Here is a 19135-nt window from a genome sequence, read left to right as displayed (position 1 = left end):
TGGGATTACAGGCATGAGACACTGTGCCCGGCCTTAAAAAAAGCTTTTATATAGACAGATTCACTGTGTTGCCGAGGCTGATCTTGAAACTCCCAGTCTCAGCACCCCTCCTGCCTAGGCTTCCCAAAGTGTTGCGATGACTGGCCTGAGCCACCATGCCCAGTTCATAATGTTTCTGAGGTTCATCCATGTTGTAGCTTGTATGAATACTTATTCCTTTTCGTAGCCAAGTAATGGCCCATTTTTTGGTTATACTGCAGTTTATCCATTCACCAGTTATTTAAATATCAGATATTTGTGTTTCCTGTTTCATTCATCAATGGATTAATTGACAGTTTGGATTGTTTCCCCTTTTTAGTATGAATAATGCTGTGAACATGTATGTACAAGTTTTTATGTAGGCTTGTGTTTTAATTTGTTTTTGTTAATATACCTTGCATGTAGGAGGACCTCAGTAAATGTTGAACAAATGGGTCATACAGTAACTCTGTGTTTTAACTTTCTAAGTCTATAGAGAAAAAACAATGATTTTTCTTATGTACTCGCCCACAACACTTGATTCTCCTTTTCTGACACCAGATATGTGGGGTTTTTTTTTTTCACACCAAGCAATTTTTCAACACCAGCTGGGTGTTGTGCAATTCATTTCTGGCACTAACCAGAGTTAAGGGCTCAGTCTCACAGGACTGGCCCCCACTTTAGACACCAGTCACAAGTTGTAGGTTCCCAGGTTACCCACGACTTGTGTCCGACTTGGCTACAAATTGGAGGTTCCCACAACCCCCTTCTTGGGTTCATTAATTTGCTAGATCAGCTCACAGAAACTGGGGAAGACAGTATACTCACAATTGCTAATGTATTATAAAGGATATTTTAAAGGATACAATTGAACAGACAGATGAAGCTATGCATATGTGAGGTTTGTAAGGGTCATGAACCCAGGAGCCTTTGGTCCCGTGGGGTATGTGGCTATGTTCTTATTCACCAATTCAAAAGCTCTCCAAACTCTCCTTTCGGGTTTTTATAAGGCTTCATTACTTAGGCATGATTGACTAAATCATTGGCTATTGGTGTTCCATTCAACCCTGAGCCCCCCCCTTTTCCCCAAAGATTGATGGGGTGGGGCTGAATGTTTCCACCCTCTAATCACATGGTTGGTTCCTTTGGCTGCCAGTCTCCCTTCTGAGGCTCTCCAGGAGCCCCCAGCCACCAGTCATGGTATTAACATATAAAAGGATATTTATAACTTCCAAGATTCCAAGGGTTTTAGGAGCTGGATGAAGATATATATTTCTTGTTGTAAATCGCAATACCACACTAAGGAATTGCCAGACTTTTCCACAGCAACTGCAGCATCATGCATTCCTGTGAGCACTGTGCAAGAACTCCAATTTCTATGTTTGGCCGGTGTTTATTATGGTGGTTTTTTGATGATAGCATCCTAGTGTGAAGTGGCATCTCATTGTGGTTTTGGTTTGCATTTCACTAATGGCTAATGATGTATTAAGTGTCTTTTCTTGTGCATATTGGTATTTTGGTGGAGAAATATCTATGCAAATTTTTTGCCCATTAAATTTTTTTTTTTTTTTTTTTCTGAGACAGAGCCTCACTCCGTCACTCACGCTGGAGTGGCTGTGGCATGATCTTGGCTCACTGAAACCTTCACCTCCCAGGTTCAAGCGATTCTCCTGCCTCAGCCTCCTGAGTAGCTGGGAATACAGGCACGTGCTACCACGCCTGGCTAATTTTTTGGTTTTTGTCTTTTGTTTTTTGTTTTTTTTTTTTTTTTGAGACAGAGTCTCGCCCTGTTGCCAGACTGGAGTGCAGTGGCGTGATCTCGGCTCACTGCAACCTCTGCCTCCCAGGTTCAAGCGATTCTCCTGCTTCAGCCTCCCGAGTAGCTGGGACTACAGGCGTGTGCCACCATGCCCAGCTAATTTTTGTATTTTTAGTAGAGATGGGGTTTCACCGTGTTGGCCAGGATAGTCTCTATCTCTTGAGCTCGTGATCCGTCCGCCTCAGTCTCCCAAAGTGCTGGGATTACAGGCGTGAGCCACTGCACCCGGCCCTAGTTTTTATATTTTAGTAGAGATGGGGTTTTGCCATATTGGCCAGGCTGGTCTCAAACTCCTGGCCTTAGGTGATCCACCCACTGCAGCCTCCCAACATGCTGAGATCACAGGCGTGAGCTACCACACCTGGTCCTAAACAATTTGTCATTTTGTTGAATTATAAGAATTCTTTATATATTTAGACTACATGTCTTTTATTAGACATTATTTATTACATTCACAAAAATTTCCTCTTTTTTTTTTTTTTTGGGACGGAGCCTCGCTCTGTTGCCAGGCTGGAGTGCGGTGGTGTGATCTCGGCTCACTGCAACCTCTGCCTCATGGGTTCAAGCGATTCTCCTGCCTCAGCCTCTTGAGTAGCTGGGACTACAGGTGCCTGCCACCACACCTAGCTGATTTTGGTCTCGATTTCCTGACCTCGTGATCTGCCCACCTCTGCCTCCCAAAGTGCTGGGATTACAGGCATGAGCCACCGCGCCCAGCCAATTTACTTTTTTTCTGTGGGCTGTTTTCATTTTCCGATAGTGTCATTTGAAGCACAAAAATTAATTTTGGCAAAATTTATGTTTTTTTCTTTGTGTATTTGGTGTCATATCTAAGAAATCATTGCCTAATCCAGGGGGTGATGGAGATTTGCATCTAAGTTTTTTTCCAAAAATATAATAATTCTGGCTTTTACATTTGGGTCTTTGATTCATTTTGAATTCATTTTTGCATATAATGTAGGGATTATTTAGTTTCATAGTATTAATATGGCAGCTTGTTTTCCATTTGAAGTTGTATAGGACCAAGCTGAGAGTCCATCAGGTTTGATAGTATCAAGTTGGATTCAGGTTACTTCTCTGGGTGAGTGGAGAGCTGTTCCTCAGATAAGAATTTATATTGCAGTCCTACTACTAAAAAATGTGATTGTAGTATAAAATATTGCTGAGTATATATATATATATATACGTATATATATATACGTATATATATATATACGTATATATATATATATATATATATATATTTTTTTTTTTTTTTTTTTTTAGACCAAGTCTTGCTTTGTCACCAGGCTGGAGTGCAGTGGCACAATCTTGGGTCACTGCAACCTCCACCCCCTGGGTTCAAGCAATTCTCCTGCTTCAGCCTCCCGAATAGCTGGGATTACAGGCACGCGCTGCCACACCCGGCTAATTTTTGTATTTTTAGACGGGGTTTCACCATGTTGGCCAGGATGGTCTTGATCTCTTGACCTCATGATCCACCTGCCTCGGCCTTCCAAAGTGGTGGGATTACAGGCGTGAGCCACCGCTCCTGGTCTGCTGAGAATATGTTTCTGTTCACCTATAAGCCTTTATTGTAATTAAAAGAGGCGTTATCAACTTCAGTCTTTAGACTTACAAAATCTTTGAGCCAGAGGGCATCTCAGGTGTCGTCTAGTATAACCACCTTGCCTTTTCTTTAAATATTGCTGCATTTTATGATTAGAGATAGTCCATAAGATAAAATTTAAAAAATTTTAAAATTAGAATAGTCTTTTGTACTACATGAAAGGAACATATATATATTAAGGAAATCGAGTAATAGGTTTTAAAAATATATAGAGAGATCTGATAAAAGAAAACTTGTTACATTCTTAGGAAAACCAATTTAAGGATTCTAGTGGAGAAAATTACCTTGTTGGGCATATTTTTTGTTCGTTTTGAGACAAGGTTTCACTCTCATCCAGGCTAGGATATGCAGTAGTGCAGTCACGGCTCACTGCAGCCTTGGCCTCCTGGACCCAAGCGATTCTCCCACCTCAGCCTGCTGAGTAATTGAGACTACAGGTGCACACCACTACACCTGGCTAATTTTTGTATTTTTGGTAGAGATGAGTTTTGCCATGTTGCCTAGGCTGGTCTTGAACTCTTGGGCTCAAGCAGTCCTCCTGCCTCAGCCTCCCAAAGTGCTGGGGTTACAGACATAGAATTCATTTCTTTATAACAATTAGTTTAGGTTACCTTGATTGTTTCTATGGTCCGGCCTCATTATTCATGAGTTCCATATTTGTGAATTCACGTCTTCGTAACATTTGTTTGTAACCCTAAAATTGATACTCGCAGTACTTTTTTTTTTTTTTTTTTTTTTGACGTTTGCACACTTAAAGAGCAGTGAAGAATTTGTCATTCTATGCACACACTCCCAGCTGAGGTCAAACAAGACTTTTTGAGGTCTATTTTGTGCCACATTATTTCGCTTTTTTGTGCTTTTTTTTGGTAATTTCACTGTTTAACTTATGTGCTGTCTAGTGTTCCTTTGTATACGTGAAGGCTGTGCTGTGCCTTTTGGAGAAAATTTGTTCAGGCATGTGTTATAGTGCTTTTGGCTGTGAGTTTGATATTAATCAACAATATATAGTAAATAAGAGGCCAGGCATGGTGGCTCATTCGTGTAATCCCAGCACTTTGGGAGGCTGAGTTGGGTGGATCACTTGTCAGGAGTTTGAGACCAGCTTCAACATGACGAAACCTCATCTCTGCTAAAAATATCCCCTCACCCCCAGCCCCCCAAAAAAATTTGCTGGACATGGTGGCATGCACCTGTAATCCCAGCTACTCGGGAGGCTGAGGCAGGAGAATTGTTTGAACCCAGGAGGTGGAGGTTGGGTTGCAGTGAGCCAAGATCATGCCATTGCACTCCATCCTGGGCCATAGAGCGAGACTCTGTCTCAAAAAGAAAGTCTTTAGACAAACGCAAACAAGTTACTTTTGATTGGTTGAAGAAAATAATGTGACCAGAGGCTGGCAGAAATCTAACCCTGTATTTCCTCTAACCATGGATTCTATATTTACTTATTTAGTGTTTGCCACAACTTTGTAGAGAGCTTAACTACTGTGAATAATGAGAAATGACTGTATTTTAATTAAAAAAATTTTTTTTAGAGACAGTCTCACTCTGTCACCCGGTGCAGTGGCATGATCTTGTCTTTCTGCAGCCTCCCAGGTTCAAGTGATTCTCGTGCCTTAGCCTTCCAAATAGCTGGGATTACAGTCATGTGCCACCATGCCTGGCTAATTTTTGTATTTTTAGTAGAGACGAGGTTTCGCCATGTTGGCCACGCTAGTCTTGAACTCCTGACCTGAAGCAATCTGCCTTTCTCAGCCTCCCAAAGTGCTGGGATTACAGGCGTGAGCCACTCTGCCCAGCTGTATTTTGATTTAAGTTTCAGTATACTTTTGATTTGAAAGTATTGAAGTCCTGTTAAAACTAGTAAAAGGTAATGTTGCTACATCCAGGTTTCTTGTTTGATTCTGCTTTCATTTTCTCATTTTCTACTGTAGATCATACCTTCCTCCTTTTTTTTTTTTGGTTTGTTTTTTGTTTTTTTTTGTTTTTGTTTTTTGAGTTAACCATGCAGTTCAAACCAGTGGTTTCCAACTTTGATATCACATCGAAATCACCTGGGAAACTTTAAAAAAAAATACCATCCCCAGGTTATGATTTAATTGCTCTGGAATGCATCCTGGGTATTGTCATTTTTCTTAGCTCTTCAGGTAATTCTTTTTTTTTTTTTTTTTTTTTTGAGATGATGTCTCTGTCACCCAGGCTGGAGTGCCCTGGCATGATCTCAGCTCACTGCACCCTCCACCTCTCAGGTTCAAGTGAGTCTTTTGCCTCAGCCTCCCAAGTAGCTGGGATTACAGGCACTCACCACAATGCCTGGCTATTTTTTGTATTTTTAATAGAGACAGGGTTTCACCATGTTGGCCAGGCTGGTCTCAAATCCTGACCTCACATGATCTGCCCGTGTTGGCCTCCCAAAGTGCTAGGATTACAGGCATGAGCCACTGCACCTGGCCTTCAGGTAATTTTAATGTGCAGCCAAAGTTGTAGACTCGTCTTCACTACAATGCAGGAATTTAGGTGTGCCAATTATGTAAATTGGGTAAGTTGTAATACATCTCCTTGTACCTGTTTTAGAGTTCAGGAGACATTTCAAAGTTTAATCCTCTTGAAAGATTTAAGAATCAAATTCGAGATTGGAAAGATCTATATTTGTTTTGTTCCTACATAATTATAGTTCTGTCAAAGACTACCCATTTCCTGTACATATCTGAGCACTTATTGACTGTCCTATCAGCTTTAGTAAAATGTTTTGTTTGATGGCCATTTTATACAACAAACAAAGTATCTGTCATGAGAGCTTTTTGTGGAGCAGTTTTAGTGAACTGAGTACATTAAGATGTGGCTATGGGGCGGTTCCATAGGCTCAGTTATGAGCTCAGTGATTCTTTAATGCTGGTAGAGTCCACCTAAACAAAATTTAAAAATATTTTATTATATCATGAATCGTTGGAGTTGAATATGCATAAAAATCTCATTTAAAACGTAATCTGGGCTGGTCACGATGGCTCATGCCTGGGATCTCAGCACTTTGGGAGGCCAAGGTGGGAGGATTGCTTGGAGCCAGGAGTTGAGACCATCCTGAGCAATGGCAGGACTCCATCTCTACAAAAAATAACAACAGAAGTAATCTTAGGGGCCTGTATCAAACCATATCAGGGCCCCGTACCAAGAATAGTCCTTTCTAGGTACTTGGAATGATATTCTTGTTTTTAAGTCTTTTTGCCCTTCATTGGGGTCACTATTATTGCTAGTCCTTGTATCTCTCATTCTACAACCTATGCTGAACTTATCAGTTCACTAAAATTCTTGAGAATCAAGTTGTTTGATGCTGGCCCCTGGGCTTATATCTCTCTTGTCCTTATGGATATTACTGCATATGTGGAGATTCTGTCAGTATCCTTTACTTGCTAGGAGTATTTAGCAACTATTATTAGTGACTTTTTATGTTGAATTTCCATTTTATTTTTATTATTTTTTTAGAAGTAGGACCTCACTCTGTTGCCCAGGATGGAATGCAGTGATACAACTGTACCTTAACTGTAACCTTGAACTTCTAGGATCAAAGGATCCTTCTGCCTCAGTCTTCCAAGTAGCTAGGACTACAGGTACATGCCACCATGCTCAGCTAATTTCTAAAATTTTTTGTAATGTTGCCCAGGTTGGTCTCAAACTCTGCCTCAAGCGATCCTCCTCCCTTGGCCTCCTGAGGTGCTGGGGTTACAGGCATGAGCCACCATGTCTATCCTGAACTTTCATTTTGAATTTTGGGCAGTTTTGATAGCTCCCCGTCTTGTTTTTTTGTTGTTCCTAGGTTTTTTGTTTGTTTGTTTTTAAAACTTACCTAGCAGATAATTTAGTTAGCCCCTCCACTCTTTGAACTTTCTTCCTGAATTCAAATTTTACTCAAAATCCACTTTAGTTCTTTGTAACTCAGTACTTTGACATCATAAATCCACCAACCTTAGCCTCATCCTCACAGCTGTACATACTTTTTAGTACCTTGTGTGCCTCCGTATCATGTTTTACCTCTTTCGTAGGGTTTTTCACTTCTGCCTTGTAGCTATTATAAAGACACTTTGTCTTTATTAGATTTTTAACTCAATGAGGGCAGTGCTTACTGGCATCATCACTCAGATGTTTTCTGGGTTAATAAATAGAACAAAGATAAATAGTACTGTTTTCAGAATAGGCCAGAAGTGATAGGAAAACACAGTTGAGTATATTGCCTTCTTGCCTTATCTCTGATTCCATTGCTGTCTATCTTTTGCTTCTGCCTTGTCCCAGTTAGAGAAAGTAAAGAATTGGGTTGAAAAGGAAAATTTATACAGCATTTTAAAATCAGGGTAAGCTCCCTGTTAATGATACACATCTTTCAGCCCAGTTAATATTTGGTTGGTAATTCTTTCACTTTGCAGATAATGCTTCAATGAGAGTATCTTTTCTTCCCCCGCCCCCTGCCCCCGGTAGTAGATTTTTTCTTAAGCTTCCTGTATGTAACCCTTACTGACAGCAAGTAATTTAGCAAGTAATTTTAGGTCTTGCTTCATTGATAGTAAGATTATGTGATTGCTTTCTTTCCAAACTCAAATGTGTTGTGTCTTTGTATACTTTTCCTCATTTCTGAAATGGTATTCCTTTTCCAAATGTTTTATTTTTAAGGTGTGTCTGAGAGTAGAACTGTGTGTGCTTAGGGGAGATGGGAGTATTTTGGTATAGGGAGTTTGTGTTTGGTTCTTTTAGATGTTGCAGAGGACAGAACATCTGTTAATGTCTATGAAATACAGATTGCGTTTCTGAAACATAGTTACAGCTTTTGCATGATGACAGAGCTTTACTTCAGATTCTTCTAATTTACAGTTAACCCTTGAGCAACAGGAAGCCAACCACCTGTGCAGTCAAAAATCCATATATAACTTTACTTCCCAAAAACTTAAGTACTAATAGCTTACTGTTAACTGGAAACCTAACCTATAAGATAAACAGTTGATTAACACATATTTTGTGTGATATATGTATTATATACTCTATTCTTACAATAAAGTAAGATAGAGAAAAAATGTTATTAAGAAAATCATGAGCGAAAATATATTTACTATTCATTAAGTACTCTGTCACCCAGGCTGGAGTGCAGTGGTGCAATCTCAGCTCACTGCAGCCTCCACCTCCTGGGTTCAAGTGATTCTCCTGCTTCAGCCTCCCCAGTAGCTGGGATTACAGGCTCTCGCCACCATGCCCAGCTAATTTTTGTATTTTTAGTAGAGATGAGGTTTCACCATGTTGGCCAGGCTGGTCTCAAACTCCGGGCTTCAAGTGGTCCCCCTGCCTCAGCCTCCCAAAGTGCTGGGATTACAGGCGTGAGCCACCATTCCCAGCTAGTCACAAAAATATTTATCCTTGTTATAGACTGAGAAGAGGAAGAGGAGGGTTTGGTCTTGCTGTCTCAGGAGTGACAAAGGCAGAAGAAAATCCATGTATAAGTGGACCTGTGCAGTTCAAACCTGTGTTGTTGAGGGTCAGCTGTGCTTGAAGAAATTGCTCAGTTTAGAAGACTCTCACCAAAAAGAAAGCAAAAAAACCACCACACACACACACACACACACACACACACACGCGCGCACGCGCACACGCAAAAACCCCCTGTGCTTGAAGAAATTGCTCAGTTTAGAAGACTCTCACCAAAAAGAAAGCAAAAAAACCAACACACACACACACACACACACACACACACACACACGCACGCACGCACACACGCAAAAACCCCCCTAATGATAGAGAAGGTTGGTTCAGTCCTTGCAAGCCTTGCAAGTTCGTGATGAAAATAAGTACAAGTAACAGAAAGTTAAGACAGTTAATGGTGATGGCTTGGGAAGGATTACCCATGTTCCTAAATAGTAAAAATAGTGTTAAAAGGTACTAGCTGCTGCTTTTTTTTTTTTTTTAGCACTTTTTCTAACATTGACTTTTTTTTTGGTGTCTGCTTATGACTGAAGTCAGATTTTTCTTTTAAAAATATATTCTTAAATTATTTTAAATCTTCATGAACTAGCAACAGTTAATATACTGAATTTTTAAAAATTCAGCTGCTGTAGTTTTAATAATTGAAAATGATTGAAAGTTAAACTGATAATTTCTTGAATTGGCAACGTAGGATGTCAAAACTGATTTTATAAGTCAGTATTTGTACTTTTCATATTTCTTAATTCCTTCTTAGAATGAAACTTGTCATAAATATATTTTATGTTCTTTTTTTTTTTTTTTGAGACGAAGTCTTGCTCTGTCACCCAGGCTGGAGTGCAATGGCATAATCTCAGCTCACTGCAGCCTCCGCCTCCCAGGTTCAAGCAGTTCTCCTGCCTCAGCCTCCTAAGTAGCTGGAACTGTAGGTGTGCACCACCACACCCGACTAATTTTTGTATTTTTATTGGAGACTGGGTTTCACCATGTTGGCCAGGCTCGTCTTGAACCCCTGACCCCAGGTGATCCACCCACCTCGGCCTCCCAAAGTGCTGGGATTACAGGCGTGAGCCACCATGCCTTGCCTAACTTTTGGATTTTTAGTAGAGATGGGGTTTCACTATGTTGGCCATGCTGGTCTCAATCACCTGACCTCAGGTGATCCGCCTGCCTTAGCCTTCCAAAGTGGTGAGATTACAGACGTGAGCCACCACGCCCAGCCGCTTAAAGGTATTCTGAAAATCTCAGAATCATTCTATGGCTACTTTTGGCAACTGAGGCCCAAGTTTATGTAAACTTTGAAGCAAAAGGTTTTTTTATTTTTATTTTTATTTATCATTATTTTGTAAGACGGGGAGTCTCAAGTCTGTCACCCAGGCTGGAGTGCAGTGGCGCGATTTCGGCTCACTGCAACCTCCACCTCCCGGGTTCAAGCAGTTTTCCTGCCTCAGCTTCCTGAGTAGCTGGGACTACAGGCGCCTGCCACCATACCTGGCTAATTTTTGTATTTTTAGTAGCGACAGGATTTCACTATATTGGCCAGGCTGGTCTCGAACTCCTGACCTTGTGATCTGCCCATCTCGGCCTCACAAAGTGCTGGGATTACAGGTGTGAGCCACTGCGCCCGGCCCAAAAGTTGTTTTTAAGAAGGCTTAGAAGATTGAACTTGCTCTTTATCAAAATACTGATCTTACATACTCTTACATACTTGCAATCTTTTATAATACATTATTATATTTTAGAACACATACATTGAAACTATTCTAGTGAAAAAAGTTGGTATTTTTATTTTGGTCAGTTCTCTATGTATGAGATACTTTAGTTTGCTATCTACCTTAAGTGCCAGGGTTTAAACATTTTTGCTGTATTTTTCAGCTTAGAAAATCTTCCTGTAAGAATTAAATGTGATTTTTTTTTCCTACTTGTTGATGACTCTGACCAGCATATACAAGTTTCCACCTAGTATGTCAGGAGAAAGTATTGGTAAAATCCCTAAAATCACAGTATAGTATACCTGAGCATGATAAAGAAGAAAACAAACCACTTTCTTCCTTGAATTAAAAAGTTTCCCAAACTGTCTTGTTATTATGTGTGTATTTGGGCTTGACAAAGTAACTACCCTGGAACCATAAAGTTAGCAGTTCATTTTAAGATTTTAGGCTGGGCATGGTGGCTCACGTCTATAATCTCAGCACTTTGGGAGGCCAAGGTGGGCGGATCACTTGAGGCCAGGAGTTTGAGACCAGTCTGGCCAACATGGCAAAACCCCCTTTCTACTAAAAATACAAAAAATTAGCCAGGTGTGGTGGCACATGCCAATAGTCCCAGCTACTTGGGAGGCTGAGGCACAAGAATGGCTTGAACCCGGGAGGCGGAGGCTGCAGTGAGCCGAGATCACACCACTGCACTCCAGTCTGGACAATAGAGCAACACCCTGTCTCAAAAAAAAAAAAAAATTTATTCCTGCTGATGGAAATCTTCTGTGTAAAGAGTGCTTAGAAATGCATAAGTGTGGCCAGACACAGTGGCTCATGCCTGTAATCTCAGCATTTTGGGAGGCCAGGGCGGGCAGATCACTTGAGGTCAGGAGTTCGAGACCAGACCAGCGAGACCCTGTCTCTACTAAAAATACAAAAATTAGTCGGGCCTGGTGGCTCATGCCTGTAATCCCAGCTACTGGGGAGGCTGAGGCAGGAGAATTGCTTGAACCTGAGAGGTGGAGGTTGCAGTGAGCCAAGATCGCGCTACTGCACTCCAGCCTGGGTGACAGAGCAAGGCTCCCATCTCAAAAAAAAAAAAAAAAAAATTCATAAGTGTATATAATTTGTCTATGTTTAAGTGGGTGTTTAAAGGTAGAAAGTGGGGAGGGGGGAGTTGTTTACACTGAGTAGCGTTTCCTACAATGTTAAATTGAAAATGGTAATCTGTTTACTTAGGACAAGATACAAGGTAATGATGACATGAGTTTTAATCTATTTGTTATCAAAATGGTAATTTGTTTATTTGGTTGACTGAAACAGTTTGTACTAAAACCAAATTTATTACTTAGTCTTTTTGGAACATTTTAAACCATTATAGTTGTTTAAGGATATGGATATATGGAAATAACAATAGCATTAGACGAAGGTAATATAGAAAAGTACTAAAACATAATGAGAATATAAACTATGTATAAAACTATAGAAAAGTAATTACAGATACATGATTGAATTAGGCTGAACAATATGTAAAAAGACTCTCAATAAAGCTTTAACTTGTGAAAATGAGTAGAATAACCTAGGTTCTGGGATTTTTAAACTAAAAGGAACTTTAAGAATCATTTAATAAGTAATGATTTAATTAATAATTAAATGATTTTTTTATTAACAAAAAAATGGGTCCAGAAGGTAACAAAACTTTCATACCTACACACTTACAGACCATATACAGCACTGTTCACAGTCAAGAAATGTAAACAGGGCTGGGTGCTGTGGCTCACACCTGTAATCCTAGCACTTTGGGAGGCCGAGGTGGGCAGATTACTTGAGGTCAGGAGTTTGAGACCAGCCTGGTCAACATGGTGAAACTCCGTCTCTACCAAAAAATACAAAAAAAATTAGCTGGGTGTGGTGGCGTGCATCTGTAAGCCCAGCTACTTGGGAGGCTGAGGCAGGACAATTGCTTGAACCCGTGAGGCGGAGGTTGCAGTGAGCCAAGATAGCACCACTGCACTCCAGCATGGGTGACAGAGTGAGACCTTGTCTCAAAAAAAAAAAAAAAAAAAAAGAGAAAGTAGAATATAAAGATGAAGTATCAAATCATAACTGCATAAAATTTCATAATCACCTTCTGTTGCTATTGCTGTGAGCTCAAGTGTTGGGAATATCCACTTAACATGCTGTATGACCCTCTGCATGAGCAGTTTGTCTCGCCTTTAAATTGCATATCACAGTAAAAAGTGCTCTCTTGCTATTCTGGTGTATTTTTCATTGTGTTTTAGTGCAATACTGCAAACTTTGAATCAAACACTATGGAATCCATACAAAATGCCACCAGTGATGCTGGAAGTACTCCAAAGAAGCAGAGGAAAGTCATGACATTGCCAGAAAAAGTTGAACTGCTTGATACATACTGTAGATTTACAGTTGTGGTTGCCCACCATTTCAGATAGATGATTCCATCTTATAAACAGATGACGTAAATTTACAGTATTGATAAATACAGCACAGTGCTGTAAATGTATTTTCTCTTCCTTACGATTTTCTTAACATTTTATTTTCTCTAGCTCACTTTATTGTAAGAATGCAGTATATAATATACAAAACATGTTAATTGACTTTATGTAACTGACAAATAACAGAAGGCTTCTGGTCAACAGGTTTATTAGTAGCTAAGTTTTGGGGGAGTCGGAAGTTAGATGTGGGTTTTCGACTGCTTGGGGCTTGGTTCCCCAACTCTCAAATTATTCAAGGGTTAACTGTATTTGTAATTCATACTTTTCAGAGAACACTACTTACTTGACAGAAGAAAAATGTTCTCAGAGAATCTATGGTACCAATTTTATCCGTCTGAGATGAGTTTATTAGAAAACTAGATTTTATGTTCACTGGAAAATATTGACCTCAGCAATAAAAATGGCAATGACAATGCAGTACATCTTTTCTAAAAAATAGATTTATTAGAAGAATGTTCTAACAATAATGCTCATTATATTACAAATCACCAGATGTTTATTCCTTTGAGACTAAATCTACTAGAAGGAAAGATCTAACCTAGATTTCTTTTTAAGTCATAGAACTTAAAAGCTCTGGAAGCTGCCTTTTGGTTGGTAAAGAGTTGAGCATCAATATTTATTCTAACAATATGCCATGATCTACTGTTGTTTCCACTTTATTTATTTATTTATTTATTTATTTATTTATTTTTTACTCCTAGGCATTTGTATTGCCTCCCCTAATTTTATGGTATTCTTTAGTATAAATTTTTAAGAATGGTGTTACTAAGTCATAGAATCAATATTTTTCTTTCTTTCTTTTTTGAGACGGAGTTTCATGCTGTCACCCATGCTGGAGTGCAGTGGCACAATCAGGGTTCACTACAGCTTTGACCTCTCAGGCTCAAGTGATCCTCCCTCCTCAGCCTCCTGAGTAGCTGGGACTACAAGCGTGCACCACCACGCCCAGCTAATTTTTTATTTTTTGTAAAGATGGGGGTCTTACTATGTTGCCCTGGATGGCCTTGAACTCCTAGACTCAAGCGATCTTCTCACCTAGGCCTCCCAAAATGCTGGGATTACAGGCATGACCCACCATGCTGGCTTTATTTACTTTACAAGAAAGTTGGTTAGGGTAAACTGTTTTAGGATCATCTTTTCTTTTTATTTCCCATTTTATTTTTTTCCTTATTGTCATCTGTGAATATTAATACTACTTTAATATGTTTATTTGGAACTTTAAGCTTGAAAATAGTTGTATCTGCCAGCCCATCTCATTGTGTTCTTTCAATAACAATCTGAGGTATTTAATTATGAAGATACTAAGGTACACATTGTTACTTATCCAAAGTTGCATGTATTATACACTCCTACAAATCGGAGATTGAGTTTCCAATTAAATATATTTTGCTGGGTCAGGCGCAATGGTTCACACCTCTAATCCCAGTGCATTTTGAGGCCGAGGCAGGAGGATCGCTTAAGGCCAGGAGTTAAATTCCAAACCTGGGCAATATAGCAAGACCCTGTCTCTATAAAAAATAAACTAGCTGGGCATGGTGGCATGCACCTGTAGCCCAGTTGCTCGGGAGGCTGAGGCGGGAGCATTGCAGGGAGGGAGCTATGATTGTACCACTGTATTCCATCCTGGGCAACTAAGACTTTGCCAAATAAATAATCCATCTAACCAACTATTTTGTCTCTCTTTTCAGGCCGCTATACCTCAGTACCTTAGACTGAGTAATTATAAACAACAGAAATTTAATCCTTACAGTTCTGGAGGCTGGGAAGTCCAAGATCCAGGGTGCCAGCAGATTCAGTAGTCCAGAATGGCACCTTCTGACTGTATCTTCACATGGCAGCAAGGCAAATTAGCTCTCTGCCTTCTTATAGGCACTAATCCCATTCACCAGTTTTCCACCCTTATGATCTAGTCACCTCGCAAAGGCTCCACCTCTTAATTCCAATACTTTGGGAATTAGATTTCAGCATATGAATTTTGGAGGGACATAAATGTTCAGACCATAGAATATCCCTTACAGCACCTAACTTACAGTCTTAAAGTTTGCATTTTGCTTACATTTTGAAGAAATACATGACATGACATACCCTAGTATACTAATACATAGTTTACATAGTTCTTTCGTGAGATTTGTAGTTCAATTTGTTGGTCAAATCAAACTTCCCACCTTTTGAAGGTGGCGTTATCAGTCATTTTATTCAGCGTATCTAATACTTTGTGCTAGACCCTGGCTGTAGATTTTTCACCACATGCTTTATGACATTTGTGTAACTCTTAATTTATATATATCAGAATCTTTGAAGGTAGCTAAGCCTGCCGAAACCTGGAAGGTAAAAAAATTTGAATTGTATTTTTACAAGAAAAAAAATTTATTCTTCCAAAGTAAAATAAAAATGGTTGGCTTAAATGAAACATTAACTCTGTCAGGCTTAGTGCTAATTACTGCTTTTCATCTATGGCATGAAATGCAGGGATCAATGAGAGAAAGATACAGAACTGTATTTTATTTCATTCTGAGTCAAGGTTTTCAGAAAACAAATATTTCATTTGGAGTGTTCATTTCCTGAATACTAGACAGATAACTTCTGAACTAGCTTGAGAAATTAAAATTTGATTCTAGGGTAGTAAACTCTTTGCCTCTTGGAGCCAAGCAGGTTTAAGGTACATGTACATACATTGGATTCATGGTAGACAGCATACCCACCCTAAAGAGGGCAGCTCTATTTAAAGGGAATAGTCATTGTTCATTTCTGGCTGGTTCCGTTGTTTTGTTCTGTCAATCTGAATCTTCACAGGAAACTTGAACTGGTCAGGTCCAAAACGAATCTTAATCTCAGTTGCCTCCAACCCTTCATAAACAGACCAGCTATCTGTATTGCTCCTCTTTCCTCTCCCCTCCCTCTCCTTTCTTCTTTCTCCCCATCCCTCCTTTTTCCTTCCCCCTTCATTTTTGTCTTCCCTTCCTCCACCTTCTCTTTCCTTTTTTTTTTTTTTAAAAAAAAGAGAGACTGGGTCTTACTGTGTTGCCCAGACTTGTCTTGAACTCCTGCCTCAACCTCTCAAGTACTTGGGATTATAGGCCAAGAATCCACCATGCCTAGCTTCTTCCTGTATTTCTTTTATAGTTAAGAACACTGTCATTGATCCAGACTAATACTCTGGGGTCAGCCTCATTTCTTCTCTTTCTCACTTTGCACATCCAGTTGTCACCAAATCTAGTTCATTCTGCATCCTAAGTAAGTCCTTTGATTCCTCCAGTTGTTCATTAGTAATGTCTCAAATGTAATTTTTTTCTAGTAGTTTTCAGCCTGTCTTCCCTGCCTTCAGTCTTAACTTCTCCAGTACATATGCCACATTGTTGTCAGCATGATCATATTTTTATTTAAAAATACTTTACATATGTTTATTGCCAAATATTAGAAAATACAGATTCATGGAAAGAAAAATCACTGTCCCAAGGAGATCACTGCATGGTGAGATTAAGGGGTGATTTTAATTTTTAAAAATGTATATTTTTTCCTGTATAGAGTAGTAACAACCATTGAAAACACAATCCCTTGTAAAGTCTCTAATTCTGTACTCCGCATCTAGCTGATCTCTTCTTTCTCAGTTATTTTACAATTTCATTTATCACCACCTTTCTCTAGCCTTTACCCGTCTCTTCAATATTTACATATGCAGAAGTTTCTCCTAACAAACACCTGCCTCTGCCTCAGTTCTGCTACCACCCTGTTGCTTTCTTTCCCTTCACAATCAAATTTAAGAGTGTCAAAAAAAAAAAAAAAAGATAATGAAACATGCATACAGAAGAATTTAAAAATCATAGGTGACGCTGGGCATGGTGTCTTACACCTAAAATTTCAGCACTTTGGGAGGCTGAGGTGGAAGGATCACTTGAGCCCAGGAGTTCAAGACCAGCCTGGGCAACATGGCGCAATCCTATCTCTACAAAAATTAGCAGGATGTGGTGGTGCATGCCTGTGTTTCCAGCTACTTGGGAGGCTGAGGTGGGAAGATTACCTGAGCCCAGGAAGCAGAGGTTGCATTAAGCCGAGATTGCGCCACTGTACTCCAGCCTGGGCAACAGAGTGAGACCCTGTCTCAAAAAAAGTTAAATAAAAATATAAAAATAGAAATCATAGGTGAATATTTTAAAGAATATTTATAAAATATTCACATTGCTTAAGGAATAAAAGTTGCCATTACCTTTGAAGCCCCTTCTGTGTCCTGTTTTGTTTTTTTTTTTTAAATGTCCTGCTGATTGTACCTCACTATTTCCTTCCCACAGTAAATTGCTGTCTTGGATTTTATGTTTGTGATCCTTTATTTTTCCTTATATTTACTTTAAACAATATATTTTGTTTGTTTTTAAACTTTAGGTAAATGGACTCATACTGTTAGTAATTCTTTCTGACTTTTATCATTTCAAGATTAATCCATCTTTGTAGCAGTATATTTTTAAAGCTAAGTAAGTGGTATTTCATGGTATAAACTATCACATTTGATCAGTTTTACTCCTAACATGTTATGAACAGTGCTGGTTTAAATGTTGTAACACATTTTCATGGTTTTCTCTTAGGGTATTGACCTACAAATGCAAGTACTAGGTTATAGCATGTCTGTTCCGTTTTACTAGATAATGCCATCCTGTTCCAAAGTAATTACATCAGTTTATGCTCTTACTGATAGTACATGAGTTCCAGGTATACCACATTCTCCCCAACACTGGACTTAATTTGGTGAAAGATACTCCTTATGGTTCTATTATATTTCCTTAGCTAATAAGAATAATTGAGTATAATTGTATGTGTTTTGGGGCATTTGTGGCTCTTCTATTAAATGTCTATTCTTTTGACTTTCTCAATTCGGTTATCCTTTTGTTTGCTTTTTGGTCTGCTTGAGCTGTTCATTACTTTGAGAGGTGTTACTAAAATCTTCTATGAAGATAGACTTGTAGATTGTCCTTTGCTTATCTATTTTGAGGTTGTTATTAAGTGTATACAGGTTTTATGCTCATGGTGACTATATCATTATATAGTTATTCTATCTTTTATTATTTTTGGCCTTAACATTTGTTTCACTTGATATTAACATAACAATGCCAGCTTTGTTTCTTAAAACTTATCCTAGTATCTTTTTTCTATCCTTTGACTCTGAACCATTCTGTACTCTTAACATTTTAGTAATATCTTTTAAAAAAATCTCAAATAACTATACTTTTTAACCAATCTAATATTCTTTACTGTTTACTAAAGAAGTTAGTCGAATTTTTAATGAGTAATATAATAGGATTTATTTCTTTCCTTTTAAGTACTTTTCATTTGTCTTTTCTTCCTATGTCTGTGTCTTTCCTTATTTTGGATTGAGTTCTTTTTCTGTTTTCTCATTCTATTTTTCCTACCTCTACTAGTTTGGAAGTTACACACAATTTTTTTTTTTTTTTTTTTTTTTGAGGTGGAGTTTCACTCTTGTTGCCCAGGCTGGAGTGCAGTGGCGCGATCTTGGCTCACTACAATCTCCACCTCCGCTGTTCAAGCTATTCTCCTGTCTCAGCCTCCAAAGTAGCTGGGATTACGGGCACCCGCCACCATGCCCAGCTGATTTTTGTATTTTTAGTAGAAACGGGGTTTTTACCACGTTGGCCAGACTGGTCTTGAACTCCTGACCTCAGGTGATCCACCTGCGTTGGCCTCCCACAGTGCTGGGATTACATGAGTGAGCCACCGCTCCTGGCCTACAATATTTTTTAGATGTTACTGTAGCTGTTTTTTTGCACTTATTTTACTGTTATTTTTTATTGAAAACTTTTATGAAAAATCTCAAGCATGCAGAAAAGTAGAAAGAAACAGTGTAACACCTCTGTAGCTTTTGTGTAGATTCAACAATTAACATTTTCCATATTTGCTTTTTCTTTTTTTTGTTTAATAAACTTTTTTTTGCTTTTGTTGACAGCTTTATTGTGAACCAACTCACATAATATACTCATCGATTTAAAATGACTTTTAATATATTCGTGGAGTTATGCAG

At 39.0% G+C, this 19135-nt stretch overlaps 1 protein-coding gene across 3 annotated transcripts in view; it reads left to right on the top strand.

The window, feature by feature from the left end:
- Nucleotides 1-19135, top strand: part of UBE2W (ubiquitin conjugating enzyme E2 W) — a 97382-nt gene that overhangs the window by 9604 nt on the left and 68643 nt on the right. The window lies entirely within an intron of this gene.

The sequence above is a fragment of the Pan paniscus genome, chromosome 7 (assembly GCF_029289425.2).
Source record: "Pan paniscus chromosome 7, NHGRI_mPanPan1-v2.0_pri, whole genome shotgun sequence".
NCBI classification, from domain to species: Eukaryota; Metazoa; Chordata; class Mammalia; order Primates; family Hominidae; genus Pan; species Pan paniscus.
The sequence above is the reverse complement of the archived record's forward strand: the minus strand, read 5'-3'. Positions and strand labels throughout refer to the sequence as shown.